The following is an 11961-nucleotide window of genomic DNA, read 5'->3' on the forward strand; positions in this document are numbered from 1 at the left end:
GAGAGTCGCTTGAACCCAGGAGGCGGAGGTTGCAGTGAGCGGAGATCGCACCATTGCACTCTAGCCTGGGCAACAGGAGGGAATCTCATCTCAAAAAATAATAATAAAATAAATAAAATAAAAATCAAGTTTAAAGTGTTTTAATTAATAATGTTTTAATCAACTTTCACATCTATAACATCAATGATGTTCACTGTATGCAGGAAAATTCTAAATAATTAAGTAGTATTGAATAATGAAAATAATTGAGAGAGGGTCTCTCCTGATAAGTGACAATGCCATCAGTCAGATTTCCATAATAACTAACATTTTACTGTGGACTGTGTGCAAATGATTTGAACGTAACATTTATGTCTGAAATAAAACTCTTCAATTGCTTCTTCCACCAAGGAAAAAAAAAAAAAAGAAAGAAAACATCTAATTTTAATGTAACACTAAATCCAAAGGCAGTACAGCTGTTTGGTTTTGGTTGTTTAGCTCAGCTGTTTTATTCTGAGAAAAGCACAGCTGCCTTTTGATGTTGTCTGTTATTCAAGACCGTACTTTAGGAGGGTTAAATGTATGAGAGCTCACAGACCACTGGTAGTTTCAGTTTCTCCTCTTGCTCTTGCTACAGTGCTATTTATTGGTCTTCCTTCTTTAAGTTTAAGTGTTAAAACATAGCCTATGTTAAAACTTAAAGGCAAACTCTTTCCCTTGAATTTTGCCTTTCTCTCCAGAATCCTGCTCCCAAGAACAGCACTGTGGGTGGAAAGATAAGTTAGTACTTTTTTTAAGAACAATTTTCGAGAACGTATTCAGATTTAAAATGACGTTTTTTTGTTTTTTTTTTTTTTGACATGGGGTTTCACTCTTGTTGCCCAGGCTGGAGTGCAATGGCGAGATCTCACCTCACCGCAAACTCCGCCTCCCCGGTTCAAGCAATTCTCCAGCCTCAGCCTCCCAAGTAGCTGGGATTACAGGCACGCACACCATGCCCAGCTAATTTTTTTGTATGTTTAGTAGAGACAGGGTCTCCCCATGTTGGCTAGGCTGGTCTCGAACTCCTGACCTCAAGTGATCCACCCTCCTCGGCTCCCAATGTGCTGGGATTACAGGCGTGAGCCACCACGCCTGGCTAAAATATATCATCCATATTTGGATGATATTTAAAAATTATTAGCCGGGCACGGTGGCACATGCCTGTAGTTCTAGCTACTCAGGAGGCTGAGGCAGGAGGATCCCTTGAGCCCAGGAGTTTGAGACTGCAGTCATCTTTAAGTGGTACATACTAAAATGTATATATTATTTTCTTTTTTTTTTTTTTTTTGAGACGGAGTCTCGCTCTGTCACCCAGACTGGAGTGCTGTGGCCGGATCTCAGCTCACTGCAAGCTCCGCCTCCCGGGTTCACGCCATTCTCCGGCCTCAGCCTCCCGAGTAGCTGGGACTACAGGCGCCCCCACGTCGCCCGGCTAGTTTTTGTAGTTTTTAGTAGAGACGGGGTTTCACCGTGTTAGCCAGGATGGTCTCGATCTCCTGACTTCGTGATCCGCCCGTCTCGGCCTCCCAAAGTGCTGGGATTACAGGCTTGAGCCACCGCGCCCGGCTATTTTCTTTTTCTTTTTTTTTTTTTTTGAGATGGATGGAGTCTCGCTTTGTCACCCAGGTTGGAGTGCAATGGTATGATCTCTGCTCACTGCAACCTCTGCCTCCCGGGTTCAAGCAATTCTCCTGCCTCAGCTCCTGAGAAGCTGGGATTACAGGCGCTCACCATCACCCCTGGCTTACTTTTGTATTTTTAGTAGAGGTGGGGTTTCACCATGTTGGCCAAGCTGGTTTCAAACTCCTTACCTCAAATGACCCGCCCTCCTCGGCCTCCCAAAGTGCTGGGATTATAGGTGTGAGCCATCGCACCCGGCCTACATACTAAAATATTTACAGATGAAATTATATGGTTCCTGAGGTTTGTTTTCAAATAATCTAGGGGAAGGAAGACAGGGAAGAGTTGGGAGTACAGGTAGATTAAGGCTGTCTGAGAGTTGATCATTGTAAAATAGGTAAAGAGGGTATTTATCATACTCTTCTATTTTTATATTTGTTGCAAACTTTCATAATAAAGAGATTTGGTTGTTGTTATTGTTGTTGTTTTGTTTTGTTTTTTGAGACAGAGTTTCATTCTGTCACCCAGGCTAGAGTGTAGTGTGGTGATCTTGACTCTCCCCAACCTCTGCCTCCTGGGCTCAAGTGATCCCCCCCTCTTAGCCTCCCAGTAGCTGGGATTTATAGGCACCAAGTCATCATATCTGGCTACTTTTTGTATTTTTGTAGAGACAAGGTTTCGCCATGTGGCCCAGGGTGGTCTCCAACTCCTGGGCTCAAGGGATCTATCTGTCTTGGCCTCTCAAAGTGCTGGGATTACAGGTGTGAGCCACCACGCTCAACCTATAAAAAGGTTTTAAATATGATAAATTTAAAAACATAAACGTTTCTATCCCTTGATCCCTGGTTCCTCATTTAGCGATCTATCCTACAGAAATACTCAAACACAGGCCAGGCTGCAGTGGCTCACACCTATAATCCCAGCACTTGGGGAGGCCGAGGTGGGTGGATCACTTGAGCCCAGGAGTTCAAGACCAGCCTGGGCAACATGATAAAACCCTGTCTGTACAAAAATGCAAAAATTAACCAGGCACTGTGGTGTGTAACCAGCTACTCAGGAGGCTGAGGTGGGAGGATCACTTGAGCCTAGGATTTTGAGGCTGCAGTGAACTGTGATCACACCACTGCACTCCAGCCTGAGGGACAGAATGAAAGCCCGTTTCAAAAAAAACATATGCACACGTGGATGTATAAAGATGCTTCCTTTGACATGGTCTGTAATAGTAAATAACTGGAAACTAGATTCATGTCCAACAATGGAGGAATGGTTAACATTAACTGTAATTCATTTCAACTGCGTATTTTTATGACCTCCCACCCCCCAACTGAGAGTTGGTTAACAAAGGATAATGTTAATAAAAGTTAGAAGATACTACCTGTAAGGACACCGAATGACATTCCAAGGAGGAAATATTGAACTGAACAGAGGTCTGACAGGACACTGAGGGAAGGTGGCATGGTGCAATACCAAGCCCCTAAAAGGGGAGTAAATAATCTACTTGGAAATCTTATGGATAACTATGCCAGCAATCCCGATGACTCAGAACAGGAGAGTGCTGACAAACGCAGGGTGATGTCACCATTTCCTGCCTCAGGAAGTCGGCTAGAAGGGGAGGAGAGGCCTGTGGCAGGTAAAGATCAAAGGTCTGGAAGCATTGTTCTCTCCCTTTATTCCTGCCTCTCTGTAGGTATAATCACCAGCAATGCACTTATTCCCTTCTCACAGTCGCTTGTCTTACTTGGCTTGGATGAAGATTTTTTGAGTCGACAAAGCACTTGCTTGAGATCCTCCCAAGCTACAGGGTTTGATCTTGGCAGCTCTGATCCTCCACTATCCCTCAAGAGACAGTCAGGATTGGCACATCTCTCTCCAGGCAGATGAACCCACTTACCGTGGTCTTACAGGGCTCACCTACTACTCTTGGCAGGCTCAGGCTGGCTGCACCCTGGAACAGATCCTGCCCTAAAGGGAGCCTGGGGAACCCTCTAGATGAGCTGAAAGTTGCCTTCACGTCCTGTTTCCTTAATTCCCAGATTCTGATGGACTTCCCTATATAGAGCATGCCTCTTGAAACAGGTATGCTACTGTGGAAAGAGTAAATGAGGGCCAGGCGCGGTGGCTCATGCCTGTTATCTCAACACTTTGGGAGTCTGAGATGGGTGGATCACTAGGTCAGGAGTTCGAGACCAGCCTGGCCAACTTGGTGAAACCCTGTCTCTACTAAAAATACAAAAGTTAGTTGGGCATGGTGGTGCACACCTGTAGTCCCAGCTACTCAGGAGGCTGAGGTAAGAGAATCGCTTGAACCTGGGAGGCGGAGGCTGCAGTGAGCCGAGATCACGCCATTACATTCCAGCCTGGGTGACAAAGTGAGACTCCGACTCAAAAAAAAAAAAAAAAAAAAGAGTCAGTGAGTTCAAATCAGAACAGCCAGCTCTGTCTCTTACTAGCTGTGTTTCCATGAGGAAAACGAGTTCCTTAACCTTCCTGGGCATTATTGTTCTCATCTATAAAATTGCTACAATAAGAAGCAAATTATAGGATTATAGTGAGGGAAGTCATGTGTGCTAAAGGGCTTAAGGGCCTGACACGGTACCCTGGCAAATCGTATGTTAGTTATGTCAGGAAAAACTGCCTGGGTTTCAGCACACTGTGACCACCAACCTTACAAGATTACATCTAGTCACCTGACTGGTGACCCGAAATTCATTTGACTACCACTTTCCCCCAAAACAGCCCCTTGCTGTTTGTTACTACAGTTCTTCTCTTGGTCACTGTTTATTGTATCATCTTTGATTAATGTTGTCTATAGTCATGCTATGATGGCTACACCTCTCAAAGTAATTATGAGGTACAGTGGCCAGGCACCATGACTCACGCCTTGTAATCTCAGCACTTTGGAAGGCCAAGGTGGGAGGATTGCTTAAGCCAAGGAGTTTGAGACCAGCCTGGGCAACATAGTGAGACCCTCATCTCTATTATTAAAAAAGAGAAACAGAAAAAAATAAAAACAACATATAGTTATAGAAAACAAATTGTTGATTTTTTCAAAAAGAAAGACAGTATCACTTTGCTCTTTGCTAACACTCAATCCAGGAGGACCTGAGACAAGGATGCAGGCCCCGAAGTGTTCCAGCTCTTTGTTGCTTCATCTCTTACCAGTTACTGGGCCACACACATCTACTCAGGGAGTAAACCCCTTGCCAAGGTTCAGTTGCCACTGGGCCAGAGTCAGATTATCAGTAATGGCTACATATAAAACTTATCTCCAGAACAATGTGTACATCCTTGCTTTACATCTGTGTAATTAAATGTGCCATCCAGGGAAGGTGTTTTCCCCTAAAAGTAATAAACAGGCACCTCCAAAAATGAACTTAGGCCTTTAACACTTAACAGAAAAAAAATTCAACCTTTTTTTTGACACATGGTCTTGCTGTGTGACCCAGGCTGGCATTGAGTGGTACCATCACAGCTCACTGAAGGCTCAACTTCCAGGGCTCAAGCAATCCCCCCACCTCAGCACCCCCGGTAGCTGGGACTACAGGGGTGCGCCACAATACTGGGCTAATTATTTTTACTTTTTTGTAGAGACAGGGTCTCCCTATGCTGCCCAGGCTGGTCTTGAACCCTTGAGCTTAAGGGATCCTCCTGCTGGGGCCTCCCTAAGTGCCAGGATTGCAGGCATGAGCCACCATGCCCAGCCAAACAAAAGTCTATTGTTTTTAGCCCATTCACGTTTAATGCAACAATTGAAACGGTAGGTTTTAGGTTAACCATTTTACTATTTTTTTCTCTTTTTTTCCCACTGATGTTTTGTATCTCTCTTACTTCCCTGCTTTCTGAGTATTTGAATATTTCTTTAAAATTCTATTTTACCCGCCGGGCGCGGTGGCTCAAGCCTGTAACCCCAGCACTTTGGGAGGCTGAGACGGGCGGGTCACGAGGTCAGGAGATCGAGACCATCCTGGCTAACACGGTGAAACCCCGTCTCTACTAAAAAAATACAAAAAACTAGCCGGGCGAGGTGGCGGGCGCCTGTAGTCCCAGCTACTCGGGAGGCTGAGGCAGGAGAATGGCATGAACCCAAGAGGAGGAGCTTGCAGTGAGCTGAGATCCAGCCACTGCACTCCAGCCTGGGTGACAGAGCAAGACTCCATCTCAAAAAAAAAAAAAAAAAAAAAAAAATTCTATTTTATCCATCTCCTTTTTAGCTATGTCTCGTTGTAATTTTTTTACTGTTTTCTTGGAGATTACTATATATATTATATATATAATTTATATTATATATCATATGATATATAATATATCATATGATATATAATATATAACATGATATATTATATAATATATAACATATATATTATATAATACATTATAAATTATACAATTTATATATATATATATATTTTAAGACAAAGTCACTCTGTCGCCCAAGTTAGAGTGTAGTGGTGTGGTCACGTCTCACTGCAGCCTCCACCTCTGGGCTCGACAGATCCTGCCACCCCAGCATCCTGAGTAGCTGGGACTACAGGCTCATGCCACCATGCCTAGCTAATTTTCTTGTTTTTTGTAGAAATGAGGTCTATGTTGCCTAGGCTGGTCTCAGACTCCTGGACTCAAGCAATCCTCCTGCCTTGGCCTCCCAAAGTGCTGGGATTACAGCTGTAAGCCACGGCATCCAGCCTATAACTTTACAGAAAGTTTGCCTTTTATTTAACTTTTCACAATGTAGAGTTAATACCGAACTACTTCATGTAAAATCTGGAAACCTTGGAACCATACAAATCCATTCACCATCTCTCTGCTTTTTTGCCATAGTTGTCAAATGTATTACATCTGTTAGAACCTGCACAGACAATGTTATCATTTTTTTCTTTAAACACTCATAAAAAGTTTAAATAAATTAGCTCAAAAAAGTAACATTTGTAAAATATCTCTAATTTTCTTAAAGGAAAATACTCTTAGTAAAATGCCTGGAAGATCTAAGTACTTTGTATCTATCTTTCACAATATTTAGTTTCTTCTTATTACCCCCAAGTAACTGGCTCTGCTTTTATTATTTTTAATTTTCAGTCTTTTAGACCTTGTTTGTCTGATGCCATTCCAGGATTATACATAGTTGAAAAAAGAAAAACAAAACAAAACATAAAATCTCTTCATTTGTTTCGCTTTTGGTCAAAACATTAGCATTGCCGGTAATGTCCTAACAATCACATTGTCAAGGCAGGAAACTAAACATGTCTTTCAACAAAGAAATACCTCACATTCTGATAGGTAAGCCTTAAGGGGAAGATCTTTAATGGTCTATTGGCCTTTTCAATTTTTGTAACAATCTACTCATTTGGCGGACATTTTTATGACAACCAAGACAGCATTCAAGACATCTGGAGTACGGAATGCTACAATTGTAAAAGTACTCAATTAAAATTCTTATTTATGTTTGTGTAAAATGTATGAAATATTCTGGAGAAACAGGTTGGGAAGATAACTATCTTCGCAAGCTCCTATTACAGTGATGACAAGTGTAATTTGGTACTGCAGTTCTACAAAAGCTTTGCTTCTCCACCACCTCTTACAAGCCCTGCATAAGGTGAGACAGAAAAAGGAGCCTCATCACTCACTCTAGCTCTATCACTTGGGTTTTTACAGCTCCACAATTCACTTGAAGTCATGTAAGTCCAGGTGAATCCGGAACCCAAGAAAAAGTAATAGTCAAAGAGGAATCAGTGACATTTTCAACAAAATGTACACTCACAAAGCCTTTTGTGTTTGGGGGAAATTTATTGAGCTTGTTTTCGTTATTTGTTTCTGGTTTTGTGTCATTTTTAAGAGGGGGGAAGGAAAACCCCTTTCTCTGGAGAAATAAAGAAATTCTGGCCAGATGGGGTGGCTCATGCCTGTAATCCTAGCACTTTGGGAGGCCAAGGCAGGCAGATCACCTGAGGTTGGGAGTTTGAGACCAGCCTGGCCAATACGGTGAAACCCCGTCTCTACTAAAAATACAAAAATTAGCCGGGCATGGTGGCATGCACCTGTAATCCCAGCTACTCGGAAGCCTGAGGTAGGAGAATCACTTGAACCCTGGAGGCGGAGGTTGCAATGAGCCAAGATCAGGCTATTGCAGTCCAGCCGCAAGAGTGAGACTCTGTCTCAAAAAAAAAAAAAAAAAAAAAAACAGGCCGGGCGCGGTGGCTCAAGTCTGTAATCCCAGCACTTTGGGAGGCCGAGACGGGCGGATCACGAGGTCAGGAGATCGAGACCACCCTGGCTAACATGGTGAAACCCCGTCTCTACTAAAAATACAAAAAACTAGCCGGGCGAGGTGGCGGCGCCTGTAGTCCCAGCTACCCGGGAGGCTGAGGCAGGAGAATGGCGTGAACCTGGGAGGCGGAGCTTGCAGTGAGCTGAGATCTGGCCACAGCACTTCAGCCTGGGTGACAGAGCGAGACTCCGTCTCAAAAAAAAAAAAAAAACAAGTAAAGCTCTATATCCTTGACCACACAGAAACTGGCCGGGCGCAGCGGCTCACAACTGTAATCCCAACACTTTGGGAAGCCGAGGCAGGCTGATTACAAGGTCAAGAGATCGAGACCATCCTGGCCAACATGGTGAAGCCCCATCTCTACTAAAAATACAAAAACTTAGCTGGGCGTGGTGGTGTGTGCCTGTAGTCCCAGCTACTTGGGAGGCTGAGGCAGGAGAATCACTTGAACCCAGGAGGCAGAGGTTGCAGTGAGCCGAGATCGTGCCATTGCACTCCAGTTTGGTGACAGAGTGAAACTCTGTCTCAAAAAAGAAAAAGAAAATTTGCAGTACTTACCATCTTTTTTCATTTAGTGCTTTCATGTAGATGTCTCCTCAGGTAGACACAGGGATAAGATACTAATCTAATACACAATGATATAGGGCCCAATTAATCATTGCATTTTGTTTCAAAGAGTTGTGACTTCTTAGATAAAATATTCTGTGTAAACACACAAAGTATATGATTAACTTTACTCATTTTAAGGTCAAAGAGGAAAAAAATCACTTTATTTCTTTTTTAAGTCTTTGTTCCTTTAAGCACATAAGAGATTGATGTACTTAGCAAGGTGTGTTCATTCAAGTCCAGAAGATCTCAGAGGTGGCCCTGAATCCTATTATATAGATCCCAGTGCAACCATTATTCAGCAAACAGTGCTGTCAAAAACATTTTTCAATTTATTATATCTAAACTTTAAAATGCTCTCATATTGATTTTAAGGCATTTCCTACTGCAACACAGAACAATAGATTTTCAATAGCTTCTGGTGAGAATTCATGACCAGTGTTTACATTTTTTCACTCAGACTTAGATCACCCTAATTTGCTTAGTCTAAGGTACCTAACATTATGAGATATTTTTACAGATCCCTTTATTTAGTCAACATATACTTACTGAACATTTACTGTGTGCCAAGTCCAGCGTGGAAAATACAGAAACACAGAGCCAAATGATTCTTTCCTGTGCTTTTATTTCTTTTTTTTTTTGAGACAGAGTCTCACTCTGTCACCCAGGCTGGAGTACAGTGGTGAGATCTCGGCCCACCTCCGCCTCCCGAGTTGAAGTGATTCTTCTGCCTCAGACCCCTGAGTAGCTGGGATTACCGGCGCCCACCACCACAGCTGGCTAATTTTTGTATTTTTACTAGAGACGTGGTTTCACCATGTTGGTCAGGCTGGTCTCAAACTCCTGATCTTGTGATCTGCCAGCCTCTGCCTCCCAAAGTGCTGGCATTACAGGCGTGAGCCACCGCACCCGGCCCTCTGTTTTATCTCTGTCTTTCATGTTAAATGTTTTGTTCAGATATCTGTTATTTCTTAGTTGTCCATTAATATTTATTTATTTTTATTTTTTAAATTTATTTTCGAGATGGAGTTTCACTCTTGTTGCCCAGGCTGGAGTGCAATGGCACAATCTCGGCTCACTGCAACTTTGGCCTCCCAGGTTTAAGTGATTCTCCTGCCTCAGCCTCCAGAGTAGCTGGGATTACATGCGCCCACCACCACGCCTGGCTAATTTTTGTATTTTTAGTAGAGACAAGGTTTCACCATGTTGGCCAGGCTGGTCTCAAACTCCTGCTTCAGGTGATCCACCCACCTCAGCCTCCCTAAATTCTGGGATTACAGGCATGAGCCACTGTGGCCTGCCATCTGTTAAAATTTAACAGCGAGGAACCAAAGAGTTGATTGGAAGCTCTGGGCACATGTGTGGGTCTAGTCATCTGTAGGTTTCTCTGTGAATGATCTGGCTGGGCCATTTTATTGGAGAACTTGGGATTTTCCATATATTTAGTTATTTCTCTTGGACTGGTCCATTCCAAAGACTCTTTCAGCCTCCTGCCTTGATAAAGAGTTGGTCTCCAGCATTCTGGGAACCAAGGGAAGAAGAGAAAAAAATCTCAGCCTCCTAAACAATTTAAAGAGCCTTACCAGTTATCTTAAATTGAGCTAATGCTATAGTTTCTTTTTTGAGGTCTAACAAATACACTATATTTTACATTATCAGAATGTAATTTACATTAATTACTATGTTAATGAGTACATAAAACATTCATTTGCATAAAAAAGCTTAGCCTCCAATATGCATACATTCATTTAATCCTTCTAATTTTCTGTTTTTGCATTCCTGCCCTCAACTGGGGCTTTTTTTTTTTTTTTTTGGAGACGGAGTCTCACTCTGTTGCCTAGGCTGGAGTGGAATGCAGTGGCGCAATTTCGGCTGGCTGCAACCTCCACACCTCCCAGGTTCAAGCAATTTCTCCTACCTCAGCCTCCCGAGTAGGTGGGACTACAGGTGCCTGACACCACGCCTGGCTAATTTTTGTATTTTTAATAGAGACAGGGTTTCATCATGTTGGCCAGGCTGGTCTTGAACACCTGGCCTCTTATGATCCTCCTGACTTGGCCTCCCAAAGTGCTGGAATTACAGGAATGAGCCACAGTGCTAGAAACTGGGGCTTGTTTATTCAGTTTAGAAATGCTGTATCTTTCCCCTCTCCAGAAAATAAGCCTTTCAATCCTCACTCTTCCACTGGGTGGGGACTGAGTATTCCCTATTCAAAGTGTGTTTTTGTTGGGGTTTGAAGAGAAGTGGAGAACTAAGGAATTAACAACTTAAACAGTTAACAGTCTTTTTTTTTTTTTTGGTTTAAGTTTATTTATTGCAGAACACCTCAGAGACTTTGTTATTCCAGCATGTGTTGTGAATCTTCTAGATTTGGCAGGCCCTTGTTTAACCATAGGGCCCTTTTCCTACACGTGTGTCTGAGGAATTCATTTGAAAGAAATACTGCGTTAGATGCTTACAATAGGTGAAGGTCTCTTGAAACTTTAGATAGGAAGAGGTGCCACCACTTGACTCCATGGTATGTCTTTGGAGGTTCCTGGGACAGTACTCAGGAGTTTGGACACTGTCATCTTTATTCATCCAATTTTGCCCTGGGCAAGATCTTGCTGGTTGAAACAAACTGATTTGGGGGTTGTTTCCTTCATGAACATAGCTGTTGAATAGTTCTGAAGGCTAAATCTTTACCTAGAAGTCTATACAAGTTTCTATTCAATATCTACATATTCCTACTGTTTCTTTGTAAACAAACTACAGCAATTAGACAAAAATTGGGCAGTACGCCAAGTTCCAATTGGCGAGATTCTGTGAGTGGATATATACATATATATGTATATGCATATATATATAGTCATTCAAATGTCTTTGGGTACCAAATAGCGTTAAGTTTTAACCTTCATATTTAAGAATATTACCATTTATATAACACCAAATGCCTTCATGGGACGACATGCACTGAGAAGGACAGATGGAATAAAGATTGCTGATTTACAAACAAAAATGAAACTTCTAGGCCGGGCGCGGTGGCTCAAGCCTGTAATCCCAGCACTTTGGGAGGCCGAGACGGGCGGATCACGAGGTCAGGAGATCGAGACCATCCTGGCTAACACGCTGAAACCCCGTCTCTACTAAAAATACAAAAAACTAGCCGGGCGTGGTGGCGGGAGCCTGTAGTCCCAGCTACTCCGGAGGCTGAGGCAGGGGAATGGCGTAAACCTGGGAGGCGGAGCTTGCAGTGAGCTGAGATCAGGCCACTGCACTCCAGCTTGGGCAACAGAGCAAGACTCCGTCTCAAAAAAAAAAAAAAAAAAAAAAAAGAAACTTCTGAGTTTTCACGTAACAAAACTCTTCCAATCATATATAACTTTAATGAGATTTATTGTGCTTTTCTTTTTCTTTTTTTTTTAAGCTGAGGTCTTATTCTGTTGCTAAGGCTGGAGTACAGTGGTGTGAAC

Source organism: Piliocolobus tephrosceles, chromosome X (assembly GCF_002776525.5).
Source record: "Piliocolobus tephrosceles isolate RC106 chromosome X, ASM277652v3, whole genome shotgun sequence".
NCBI classification, from domain to species: Eukaryota; Metazoa; Chordata; class Mammalia; order Primates; family Cercopithecidae; genus Piliocolobus; species Piliocolobus tephrosceles.